Source organism: Arvicanthis niloticus, chromosome 11, assembly GCF_011762505.2.
Source record: "Arvicanthis niloticus isolate mArvNil1 chromosome 11, mArvNil1.pat.X, whole genome shotgun sequence".
NCBI classification, from domain to species: domain Eukaryota; kingdom Metazoa; phylum Chordata; class Mammalia; order Rodentia; family Muridae; genus Arvicanthis; species Arvicanthis niloticus.
The window spans coordinates 6,822,393-6,836,756 of NC_047668.1; the positions used below are offsets into that span (position 1 = coordinate 6,822,393).

At 35.4% G+C, this 14,364-nt stretch overlaps 1 long non-coding RNA gene across 1 annotated transcript; it reads right to left on the reverse strand.

Moving 5' to 3' along the window:
• Window positions 1-2,007: 2,007 nt before the first annotated feature.
• On the reverse strand, window positions 2,008-8,318 carry LOC143443948 (uncharacterized). Its single transcript, XR_013113404.1, has 2 exons — window positions 8,209-8,318; window positions 2,008-3,252 (listed from the first exon to the last, which is right to left on the reverse strand). It is a non-coding gene; the product is annotated as an uncharacterized LOC143443948 (long non-coding RNA).
• Window positions 8,319-14,364: the final 6,046 nt, after the last annotated feature.

The window sequence follows — 14,364 nt, forward strand, 5'->3', positions numbered from 1 at the left end:
GACCTTGTGGGTCAAATAATATTTTATAGACAGTGGAGAAAAACAAATTTTATGTCAAAGTTGAAGGCAAGGATCAACTTTAAAGTCATTGTCTTCATTCTCTAAACTCAACAGAGCATTATAATATGTACCTGCCTATGTTACTCTCTTGAAAACACAAACACACACACACACACACACACACACACACATGCACACAAGTTATTTTCAAAAGGAAGAACTGACTGGATATTCTGACCATATTTATTTCTATAAACATTAAACATAAAAACAAATAATTTAAAGTGTGATTCAAAATAATGTTGCCTATTCATCAATGTTGCAGGTATTGCCAGTATGTAAGAAATTAAATATATATGTAATATTTGTATTAGATTCTATTAGAAAATATAAAATTGCTTGGATACTGTTTTTGACTTCGGGTAAGTAAACCTCTCAACTAAACTTCAAAGCATTGTAGTGTGGCTCTTTTCCTCTGAGTATATAACATGACTATACCATCACCATTTACTACAGATAGCATTGGTTCGTTAGTTATGGCAATTAATTAAGCAAAATAGAAAAGAGATAGTTTAATAAATGGTATGGATGCTTGTAAGTAGAAAATGGCTGGGAAATATCATTGGACTCTTACCTGGGATTTTAGCCACTTCTTCCTTTTAGCCTCCTCCAGCTACATGTGATCATGAGAAATGATAAAATATACAGAAACATCAACTGAAAAGAGACTTCTTGATGTAGATTCATTAAGGTTGCTGGTCTCTAATGAGGATCTGTTTGGGGTCATGACTCTTTAAATATGTTTTGACCCATGTTTCATAAGATAGACCAATCAACACATTGATTCATGCAACTTTTAATTCAAATACTTTTGTCAAAAATTAAGTTTAAAAATATGTAAAAGACTCCTGTTGAAATCATGAATAATGAATAGAATCACAGAATCAAAAGAAATCAGTTGGGCTTAGTAGTACATTTGCCCACCCACGTAGAACTTAGAGGACATGGGATCTTCAGGGGTTCGAAGTCACTCATCACTGCAAAAACATTTGAAACCAGCCTAATCTGCATAAGATACAGGATTCAAATAATCACATAAGTAAATAAACAGAATAAATCAATGTAGGTTGAGAAAAATTTGGTCTTAGCAAATTTGATTGTGTGGAAAAACTGTAGGTATGTTTTACGTTTCTGTTTACTGAATATTCAGTTACATTCATTTATATATGTATGTCTTCTGCCAGTTCATAGTTTGATTTTTGTACTATTTTAAATGTAATGTTACTATTGATAACATATTACTGGTAATTCTTCCTAATAAAATATTTATTAATTTTTAAATAAAAATTAAGCTAGAGTTTGCTTATTTTTAAATAAAATTGTATAATATTTGGATAACATTTTCAGAAGAAATCATTCATCATCTACGTGTAGAATTTCTAGATGTTATAATGAAAATCTGCCTTGTAATTAGTAGATGGACTTTTTTTTTTTTCCAATTTGAAGAGTCATGTAAGTTTATTTGACTTAGACTGTCTTTTTTGTTAGTTCAGCTAACAACGGAATTTTTGCAAATGCTTAAAATTTATGAGGATGCATTAGTATTTCACGTCATTTGGACATCATTGATATATTAACTGCCAGTATTTGAGGACTACTTCAAGACACAACAATTTATTTTTTATTCATTATTTTTATTGTATATTATATTTACATTTCAGGTTTTATCCCCTTACCCCATTCCCCCCACCACGCAGGAACCCCTTATCCCATCTCCCTTCCTCCTGCCTTTATGAAGATGTACCCTCACCTACCCCCCCACTCCCACCTCCCCACCCTTGAATTTCCCCCCACTCAGTGTTCAGCCTTCCTGGGACCAAGGATCTCCTGTCCTATCTATACCCAACAAGACCATCCTTCCCTACATATACAGCTGTAGTCATGGGTCCCTCCCTATGTGCTCCCAGGCTGGTGGTTTAGACCCTGGGGAGTTCTGGTTGATTGGCATTCTTGCTCTCCTCATGGGGCCACAAACCCTTTAGCTCTGTCAGTCTTCTCTCTAACTCCTTCATTGGGACCCCCTTGATCAGATCAATGGTTAGCTGTGAGCATCTGCCTTTGATTATGCCAGACTCTGGCAGATCTCTAAGGAGACAGATATATCAGGCTCTTGTCAGCATGCACTTCCTGACATCCACATCAGTGTCTACCTTGGTGACTGTACATAGGATGGATACCCAGGAGGAATGATCTCCAGATGGCCCCTCCTTCCTTCTCTGTCCCACACTTTGTCTTCATATATGCTCCCTTGAGTATTTTTTACTCCTTCTAAGTAGGACCAAGGCATCCAAACTTGGTCTTCCTTCTTCATGAGCTTCAGGTGGTCTGTGAGTTGAATCTTGGCTATTTCAAGCTTTTGGGCTAATATCCGCTTATCACTGAGTAAATACTCATTGTGTAAATGTACCACATTTTTTGTATCCATTCCTCTGTTGAAGGACATCTGGGTTCTTTCCAGCTTCTGGCTATTATAAATAAGGCTTTTTATATGTTGGAGCATCTTCTGGGTATATGCCCAGGAGTGGTATAGCTGGGTCTTCAGGTAATGCTATGTCCAATTTTCTGAGGAGCCACCAGACTGATTTCCAGATTGGTTGTACCAGCTGGCAATCCCACCAACAATGTAGGCATGTTTCTCTTTCTCCATATCCTCACCAGCATCTACTATCACCTGAGTTTTTGATCTTAGCCATTCTGACTGGTGTGAGGTGGTATCTCAGGGTTTTTTGATTTGCATTTCCCTGATGACTAAGAATGTTGAGCATTTCTTAAGGTGCTTCTCTGCCATTCGAGTTTCCTCAGTTGAGAATTCTTTGATTAACTCTGTACCCCATTTTTAATAGAGTGTTTTGGTTGTCTGGAGTCTAATTCTTGAGTTCTTTGTATATATTGGATATTAGCCCTCTATCAGATGTAGGATTGGTAATGATCTTTTCCCAATCTGTTGGTTGCCATTTTGTCTTATTGACAGTGTCCTTTGCCTTACAGAAGCTTTGCAAGTTTATGAGGTCCCATTAAGACACAACAATTTAAATATGTTAAAAAATTATAGTGATGTCATATGTTGCAAACATATGTTTTTAAGAAAAATGTAGATATTTAAACTCATTTTTTAAAAAACAAAAATGCAGCTCTCTGTTCCTCCCTGTTCCAAGAGACAGCGGCATCTTCTCATGCAGTGCTAGCCTTTTCCTGTAAACAAGATGGTGAGGTCAGTGTGAATGAATTTGGTCATATTGGGCCCCTGGTTACCAGGGCTGCCTTCTCTTCTACACTAGGCAAAGTTAAAATTGTTACCATTAACAACCCCTTCATTAACCTCAACTACATGGTCTATGTATTCCAGTATGACTCTATTCATGGCAAATTAAACAGCACAGTCAAGGCTGAGAATGGGAAGCTTGTCATCAACAGGAAGCCTATCACCATCTTCCAAGAGTAAAATCCTGCTAATATACAAAGGGTTAGTGCTGTTTCTGAGTATGTTTTGGTGTCTACTAATCTTTTCACCACCATGAGGATGGCTGGAGCCCACTTGAAGAGCGGGGTCAAAAGGGTCATCATCTCTGCTTCTTCTGCCAATACCCCTGTGTTTGTGATGGGTGTGAACCACAAGCAATATGGCAACTCAAGATATTCAGCAATGTATCCTGTACCACCACCAACAGCTTAGGCTCCCTGGCCAAGGTCGTCCATGACAACTTTGGCATCTTGGAAGGACTCATGACCATAGTCCATGCCATCACTGCTACTTGTTGGGAGCTGACTTTAGTAGAAAGCAGCTAGATCAACTTTGCAGCCATCTGGAACCATATACTCTGATGAAAGCCTTGGTTTTCAAAAGCCTATAACAGCTGAAGCACACTCTGATAAATATATTGTTTATCCCACATAGCTTGTTTTGCTGTTTAGTGACCTCAGCTGTGTGGTGCATGTGGCATGAGTTCATGGGCTCCTGGCAGGGTTTATAAGCTGCACCCAGAAAGGGATTGGGGGCTGGCCATCTTAACTACCAACTGCTAAGCATCCTGAGTAAACTGCTGTGAGAAGGAACTGGTTGTTCCGTGTCTTAATTCCTGCTGGTCAGGGTTGGCGCAGCACAGCCACTCAGAAAATTGTAAATGGCTCCCTCATGAAAGCTGCGGTGAGATGGCCATGGGGCTGCCCAGAACATCATCTCTGTATCCACTGTTGCTACTAAGTCTTTGGGCAAAGTCATCTCAAAGATGAATGGAAATGCTCACTAGCATTGCCTTCCATGTTCTTATCCTCAGTGTATCTAACCATTGTGGATCTGACATGCAGCCTGGAGAAACCTATCAAGTATGATGACATCAAAAAGTGGTGAAGAGCCCACTAAAGTGTATCCTGGACTACACTGAGGACCAGGTTGTCTCCTGCAACTTCAACAGCAACTCCCAATCTTCCACCTTTGATGCTGGGACTGGCATTGCTCTCAATGACAACTTTGTAAAACTGATTTCCTGGTATGACAATGAATATGGCTACAGCAACAGGGTGGTGGACCTCATGGCCTACCTGACCTCCAAAGAATAAAAAACAAAAAAACAAACAAACAAAAAAAACTGCACCACCCACCCTAGCAAAGATACTGAAAGCAAGCGAGATACCCTCAGTTGCTGAGGAGACCCCATCCAAGCTCCACCTCCAACACCAAGCATCTCCTTCACAATTACCATCCCTGACCTCCATAACAATAGGAGAGACCTGAGGAGCCCTATCCACTCTCTTGAATACCACCAATAATGTTCACTGAACCCACCTCAAAAAATGCATGTTATATCAATAGTGCTTACACAATTTTCTTAGTCAAATATAAATTCACTAAATGCACAAAAACATTGATTTTCAAAGGCTTTGGACTGCCCAGAAGCTTAAAGATAAATACCTTTTGTATTTCCTTGACTTGTAATTATCCCTTTCCTTCCTCAAATAACAAATTATCATATACATCTCTATGAAAAGAATATATATAGTGACAATGACTTTAAAGATAATAAAAAGAGTGTTATCCTTTTCCCAAAGAGTAAGATTCTTATTGAAATATATCCTTGTGTGAGACAAAATCTACCAATGTGCTTGCAAGCTGAGAGTATAATCTTTTTTTATAAGCTTCTGGAAAAGTATGTATGTCTCAAAAATAATAACTGCATGTAATAGGCATCCCATTTAGACTGATAAAGGTAAATAAAAGCACATGAGTAAAAGGCATCTAATGATTTATTGCAAATTAAACTGAAAAGAGACAGAGGCATATTCTTAAAGCACCAGCTGCCAAGGAATACAGATTTCTGCCAGCTCTTGGAACCTGATGTGGGAATATCTTCAGGCTAAGCTGCATTTGTTTGCCAGCAGGAAGGATCTGGCCAGAGGACTACACCATATTGTGAATCATGTGTACTCATTAGGGCCAAGACTAAATGGAACTTTTCTCCAATTCCACACCTAATTACTAAAAAATTTTTAGAAAATGTATTTTGGACTATTTGGACAAAGTACTACATCTGCTAGCAAATCTATATTTTTATAACCAAAATGTATGTGTAAATCATTCTCAGTGTAAGGTGTCTTCCATATTTAACATACAAAATAAAATGCAATGTAATGAATTTTGTGACATATTCAATATCATTGAATAATATTTTATAAAAGATAGGAAACTGGCATAGACTAATATTTACACTAACAACTAACAATAAAAACTATGTTCACGGACCCCAATGGAAGAGTTAGGGGTAAGACTGAAGAAGATTTCAACCCACAGGAAGAACAACAGATTTGCACTTTTATGAAAATTAACATATTAAAGGATAAGTTATTTGACCTGTATCTATAATATAATCTTGTTGTGGATAGCTCTGATGCTGTTTGTATTTTGATGCTAATTCAGTTTCCCCAAGAGGGGCTGCCTGGGATGAATAGTGAATCACAACACTGGACTTCATGTGACCCTTCTAATCAATAAATAAATCAATCACTGGGCGAGTTGGCAGGACTTCTGGGTTGGAAAGGACAGAAAAGGAGAGGAGAGAGGGATGGAGGATGGGAGGATGTAAGCGAAATCTAGGTAGTGGAGACCCTGTTTCAGGTGGCCGATCTGTTTGCCTCTGCTACCAGAGGATTTAATTTAGAATGGTTTATAATCTAGGATGTTAGTTGTTGCACCAGCGATTGAGTTACCATTGATTTTGAACTAAGTTTATGTGGTGTTTTCCTTTATATTGAGGCTCAATTGGATTATAGGAAGAAAAGTAGGGAGCAAAGCATGGATTTGCAAAGAGTGCATTCCAAAAAGCCATGGGAATTTGGAAGCGTGGGGTTGGTGTGGTAGTGACCCGACACTGGGAGAGATTTTGGAGCTTCAAGTCAGAGAGTCTCCACGAGATGAGAACGGGCCAGCCAGCCCACCAGGGCCTACTGGCGTAGCATGGGTTACATGTTATAATATGCTATACAATCTCACAAAATTATTTCTCATTTTCAAGAATATTCTAGAGACAACATATTTTAAGTTGATAATGTTAATATACAGGAAGATAATAGATGCCTAGTATTATTTTTATCATAAATCTAAGGCAAATGTAGATGTTGATTCTTCCTCAACTAATACGAGAAGTTATTTATGAATTAAAAACATAATTCTGATTGGAAAAGGTGATATCAAAATATTCTAAGAAAGCAATATTGTTTTTCTACTTTCTCCTCAGATGTGATGGCATATTTGTTAAACATATTTGTCATGCAGTGTGACATTCAAGCTCTTTACTGGTATGGGATTAAGTAATAAAGAGAACAAAAAGATATTGGTGAAGGTGTATTATGACACAGAGAAGGGCCTCAAGTTAATATTCTTAGGAGCGCCTAAGTGATGGGGGACAAAACTGACAAGCAACTTAAATTTTGAGGAAGTAGCTTTCAGTGGCATAAGTGGCATGGGGAAATAAGTAATGTTTGATGATCTGTTAAGTCCAAGCTGAACTTGTCAGTTAATTTCTATCAAGTTTTCCCACAATAGATCATTTATACTTGAACCCAGTAGATTGCATAAAACCTGGTTCTATTAGTCTTTCAAAGTTTCTACCAGTACTTCTGACCTTGTCATATTAAATCCCAAACAATTTGCTTCAATTCTGTCATAGACCCCAGTACAGCTTCCAGGACTGTGGACTCCCATATGCACTGACTATGAATCCATGACAACATCTGCCCACATCTTCATATTCTTATTTTTTTGTGTGTCATTCATTTTCTGATATTAAACTCCATATTCCTTCACAACGACTTCTTGATTATCGTAAAACAACTAGACAGCTAATTTTTTGGCTTCAACAAATATATATGTGACATCAACAATGCCTGAAATATTTTAAAACGTTCTGTTCAAGTTTAACGTTTTTCTTACTAGCTTCGTATCTTTATGTCAAGTTCAAAAGAGATTGACAGAAAGTTCACACGTTTTGTGTACAACTCAATTTCAGCATATTAAATATACCTGAGATATAATACAGAAAAAAATTATTTTCCTTAAATGTACTTATAGTATTAAATTTTCACTAAATAATTCTGGAGAAATAATCATATTCAGTCCTCAATAGATGATTTAAAAAGTTGATTTGTTTGCTTTGTGTCCATTATGCCAAACAAATGTGTTCAGAGTGTTTTCTTCTAGTATGTAAATTGAAAGTACGACTCAAGACAAACCACATTATTATTAGAGAGAACAGAAATAGCAAAAAAAAATGATGATACTCCCATAATGTATGTTCATATTCTGTCATCAGTGTCAGCTTCAGTGAGAATGTAATAAATAATACTGCAAAAGTAAGAAAAAACTGGTATCATATTGGACATAGAGGTAAGCCATCTAGACTGCACTCTATTGCATAGTATTCTCTCTGAACACACAAAGGAAACAAAACAACTATTAACAACAATGCAATTTATCATAGTACTACACTTACAGAGAACATGTATGTCTTCTCTGTAAGTGTAAATACATTTGGGGAAATATAAATCCATGCTCCCATTCTCTGATAATATCAAATGAAACACCAAAATAACTAGGATACAGTTTGAAACCAAAACATGAACAAGAATAATACACCTTGCAAGTGTGTACATGCTTACCCCTGCTTGGAACTGATGAGAAATTCAGTGGCTTTATGGGCATGCCTTTTTATGCCTCTGCTAAGCAGGATTCATCCTCATATTCTGTGAAACCAAGAATAGATCTGGCCAGAGTTCATCATCTTGGCTAATATTTAATTAAAACTTACTTCAAATTTGGCTCAAAATTGTGGAACTGTTTTTTTCTCTCACAAATTTCAGATTTAACAAAAGCATTCTTAATAAATGTATGCTTCATCAACCTAAAGCATTCATTTTGAGATACAATTCTTATTTTATGGACTTGTATGAAAAAGAGGAAAAAGTGTACATTCTTAAAAATATTAGGATTATTAAAAGAACAGACTTGTGCACTTAAACCAATAAAAGATAGTGATAAAAATTGAAGTATTAATTATTTAAATTGAAGATTCTTTTAAGTTAATGAGCCTATATTCAATGTACGTATTTTAATATTTGAAAGGTAATCATTTAATAACTTTGATTTATAATTTGATGTTGATATTTCTACTATAATATCTACATGTTGCTTGGGCAATTTCCATGTGAGAAGAATCCAGAAGCTAGAGAGACCTCTGTTTCTAATATGTCTTCACACTAAGCCACACAGTATTAAGGTAGTAAAGATAGACCTGTGTGTGTGTTTCAGTGTTAAGTCCTGTACATTAATTGAGACAAAGCAGTTTATTGACTGTAAACACTTTTTTTTTTTTGGAATCAGAATTTTTGCTTGATGGTATGGAGCTCAACAGAAATGAAAATAGAAAATTCCTTTAAAATTTCCGCTAAATAGAGGAAATGATTTCCAAAGCTTACATTGTATCTAAGGTATCAAGTAGTAGTTTTGTATAATGATAGAAAGAAAATAAGTTCTGGTCAAAGGTTGGAGGTGAAATTATTTTTATAAAATATTTCACTTGTAAACTATGTGAGAAATGTCAGATATAATTTGTATAACTATAAAAAATTCCAGTCTTAGGGACAAGGGTAGAATTGGGTGTTGTGTAAAGTGTTTAGCACTCATGTTTTTTTTTAAGGTTAAGAGTGTTTGCCTTGCTGCAGATCTGACTGTGGATCCGGTATCCGTGCTGGTTGACTCAGAGTCACTTTTTATTTCCAGCTCCAGGGGTTAACTGGCTCTGATGGGCACCAGCACTCGTATACACATACTTATACATGCATACTCCTAACTGAAGTTGTAAAAAGTCTTGACAGTCTTAAATATGTTCTAGCTAATAAATATAGTGTGCAACTCTGATGGGTGAATTAATTCACACTAGATTGAGATTGTACTGAATCATTTTATAAAATTACAGGATGTGATTGTCTCAGTCATATAGGTCACTATTCAAGGTATGAACTTCAAGGTATAACCAGGTAACCTCCATTCTAATACAATGCAAGCCCTGCCAGTATATTATATCAATAATCAAATGATGAGTAGTTTGCCTGTGATATTCATGAGACCCACAAGAATGCTTTGCCATTATGGTGTACGATACATTAAAATTAGGTCTGTCCTCCATTTCTCACTATGATTGTGAGTCCTAAGAATTGAACCCCAGTCTCTTGGAAGAGCAGAAACTGTTTCTACTTACGGAACCATATCCCCCGTACAGAAATATTTATTTTTATCAAGTCTCCCACCACCCACAACACTGTAACAGGGAAAGGCAGTGCAAAATTTTCTCTATCATGTATTCCTGCTGATGCCACTTCAGGTTAAACTAGAATTTAACACCTTGGTGAGATTCCCACAGAATATTACCTAACTTATTCTAGGAACCAAAGGTCAGAATGTCCTACCTATTTTCTAATTTTTCTTAACTTCTGTTAAAATTGCCTCTTTGTGAAGAACCCCTTATGCTAACTGCTTATATTAGGTTCTATTAAACTACTTGCTTCAAATTGCTTACTTCAGCAAAGAGCCTCTACAGCTGCCAAGAAAGATGCCAAGATTTGCTTCATTCTTTTAAAAACCTTTGTTGTGGAAATTTGGAGAGGGGGCACACCTAAGTCTCCTTACACTTGCATATGGTCACAGACTGTTTGAAGAGTTTCATTTGGCTATAAACAGTGTCTGAGTGGATTTCTCTAGTGAGCTAAGATAACAACAGTTTCCACAGTCATTCCTCCTCCTTACCCAGCTAATGCCATGCTCTTTCTCTCCTTACACAGCAACCAAAAAGGCAAACAAACAAACCGAAAACAGAATAGAACAATAAAACACGAAACACAAACATACAAATAAAAAAAACATAATATGAAACAAAAATATGAAAGCAAAAGTTCAGTATAGCAAAAAAAAAAAAAATGTGCAAACATAGCCGTATGAGACAAAATGTCTACAAAAACACCATTGAGGTTTGTTTTATTCTTTGTTTTTGGAGGGATTTTTTTTTTATTAGACTTTTTCTGCTAGGGGTGATACCTAATCTAAAGTTAACAAAATTAGTGAAGACACTAACTCTTCCTTTGCAAGTGGGTGTCAATTGCAGATAAGTACTCGGTTAAAGATGGGAGCCGATGTGTACTTCTCCCTCTCATTTCTAGGATCCAGTCCTGCTTAAAATTTTTCAGGCCCTGTATAGATGACCAGGATTTTAAATTCTATAGAATTATCCCATCTAAATAGATATGAATAGGTATAATCTAAATAGATGTAATAAAAATCTAAGTTAATATGATTTGGATCTAAAAATTCACTATCTCTGTTAGATTGAGGCCTACTATGGTGTGCTTTACCTGGTAATATTTGAAAGGACATACTACCCATAACATGTCTGTCTAAACTTAAAAACTTGTAGCGAATTACACTGTGTTTTTTTCATAGGAGCCTTCCTGTACCGGTACAGGACACAGAGAAAATCTGCCACTTTACAAACAATGATTATCCAATTTCTGCAGCAAGCACAGTGCAATGGTGAATCTTTATAGGTCAGATTATCACTTCTAAGTGTGGGATATTTATAGCGCTCTACTTTCCCAGAGAAATGCTGACACTGCTGTGCTATCTTTAACTTTTGAGCTCAGATAACTGATTGGGCTGATAACATTAGTTCTAGGTTTTACGTTTTGCCTTTTTTCTTTCTCGGTTTGTGTGAATCACTCTAACTGGCTTCTTGCACAAATGTCATGTTTATCAGTTCAAGGAAATATGTGTTTCCCATTTATTTTCTCACCATGACATTCACATTTTACCTGGAAAAACAAAACAAGATTAAATTTTATTAGGCTACTTATTAACACACCGGATTTAAAAAGATGTACACTCCTAATTGTTTGTAAGGATTTTCATCTAGAGTCTTTGACAAAAGACTCTCAGTAAGAGAGGAGCCCATTTTGCCCTGAAATAAATCTGTTACTGAGTCAAGCTGAAGTAGGTTGGTTAAATACAGTAAGATTAATCAGTTACTATAGCTTGATTAATTTCTCATAAAATAATATTATAGTATGAACTGAAACAGAGAAAATAATGATAATTTCATAATGCTTTTCTAGACTTCAGTCAGTTCACAGGAGTTTTAACATTCTTACGTTTCCCAACACACATATGCCAAATTCTGCAGTGTATATTGTGGCAAATAAAACATTCTACAGGATCAAAGCAGATCCTTGTGAAAATTTTAAATAAGATTATATATGTAAAGGAGACAAAATGCACAGGGGAAAACAACAGTAAATGCAGCTAGCACCAGATAAATTTAACAATAACCCTAAAGATTATTAAGTTGTAATAACAAGAGTTCAGAAAGAAAGTGTCATAAATGGCAAGACCTGATGTCAACAAACAGAGACATAATAAGACAGCTACACATCAATATTTGAGATCGTTTTAAAAAATATTCATTTATAATTTAAAACACAGTTCATTATAGCATAAAATGAGCATTTTTAGATTGAGTTTCAATTTTCAGCAATAGATTCTTATATTTGTGATACCTAGATTCCATTTATATAAATAAATGACTCAAACACATCCTAAGAGTGTGATGGTTTTGGAGAACTTCAGGGATTTCTATGTGGCTATTAATTCAATTCAACATTCTTAATCAAGTGTATTTACATGTCTTCAACTATAACAACTGGAATTACAATTAAAGTTACTAATACTACCATTATATCACAGCTAATAACATTACAAATGTATATTTCCCTTCTGTAGCAATAGTAGTTTCTTATAGAAAAATATATCAAACACCCAAACTGTGATGCTATTATATGATAACTTTGTGTGCAGTAAATGTTGAAAACTAAACTGGTATTGTTTCAATGTTTATTATTCATTTATTTATTTGTGTGTGTGTGTGTGTGTGTGTGCATATGTGTGCGCATTACACTTGTTTGTGAGTATCAATGTTTATATTCACAAATGCAGGTAGATGCACACGTCCAATGCCTGTGAATTGCAGAGGTCCCTAGGTGGCCTCCTCTATCTCTCTCCATCTTATTTTTTTCTTGACATAGTTACCATTGAATTTCATCATTGTCAGCTGGTTTGACTGGCTTCTGTAATCTACATGTCTCCTGCCTCAGAGGTAGGGTTAAAGAGGTGCACTTTCAAGTCCAAATTGATTCACTGCTGTTACATATTATTGATGATGATGGTTTTAACACTAAAGGGCATGCACAGGCATACTGTCTTTATGTGTTTATATTAACATAAAAGACAGTCAGAAAGAAAAGAGCCTTCAAGAAGAATCATTCTCCACATAACTAGTTTTAGAACTTTGAAAATAAGTTATGTATTAGTTCAATAAAGCCCTATGAGCCACTGTATGTACTATCTTATATAAATTTGTTAATTGTTTTGGTTTTTATTTTAATCCAAGAATCACTGGAGTTTGCAGTGTTTTATGTGGCCTAATGCTTGCAATTAAATGTCCTTCTTTTCATGTCCTGCAGGTTGGGACTGGACTGAATAATGTATTCTAAGGATCAGAATCATTTGACAAGTTCCATCGTCATATGTAGTTAATTAGAAACAAATTTAGATTTGGGGCAATAATAAATATTTTCTAGTAAGCACTGTTTTACCAGAAATTCAGATAACTAAAGTGTATGTAAGAAAAAATTGTATATCCATTACTATAAAAACACTTACGTTCATTGTCATATCCAACTCCTCTCTCTTCCTCCCTCCATCTCTTCCCTCCTCTCTTTTCTCTCTCTCTCTCTCTCTCTCTCTCTCTCTCTCTCTCTCTCTCTCTCTCTCTCTCTCTCTCTCTCAATCCCGTGTGTGTGTGTGTGTGTGTATGTATGTGTATGTGTGTGTTGTGAGTTTGATGTCTCCATAGCTATGGATCTTATCATTTCTGTCTATAATGAAGCAAGTACTTACACTTCATCTTACACTTCATTTATTTCTTTCCTACTCCATCCTCTTCCTACAGTTGTGAAAAGAAACAATGGACACTGCCTTTCTTATGCTCTGAAATTGCAGAGTATTTGAAAAACCTTTAGTACAGGGCTCTGACTATCCCTCAGTTATTAACTATATAAGAACAGGACCTGGAATACAATACAAATTTCCCCATGTGAAAGAACATATTTTCATGGTAATTTCATAAGAAAAATTTAAGTAAGAAACTATAAGAACTTAAAACCATTTAAAACTTCAGGAGCTGTGTGGGAAGTGAGATTCTTAGAAAACTTTTGTCAACTTGTTGCTACATTTTGTTCTAGATGATTATTCTACTGCTTTATTGTGAAAAAGTCAGAGCTTCTTTAAACAAGAGAGTAACATTTCATGACTGCTAGTTTTTATAAATCAATGACTTAAATAGTTTGAACTAATAACATATTTACATATTTACTTTCACATTTTAAGTATTTGCATAAAAATTACATAGTAAATGTTTCTGTTTTATAAATAGTTGTATAAATATTCATGGAACACATACTAGTATAAATCAAAATGTGCACAGGCTGCTTCTAACTAATGATTACTAATTAACAGCTACTTACTACTCCATGTCTTACCATTGATATTGTTGCTAGTTACAACAGGAATATTTAGTATCCATCCACCTTACATCATTTAGGAAACACTAGGTTTGTCACTTAAAATATAATTTGCAAAGTAATTGTATCGTTAGACAAAGTTTCCATAATTTTAAAAGTAATTTTCAATATTAATAATCCCTTTAACTTATT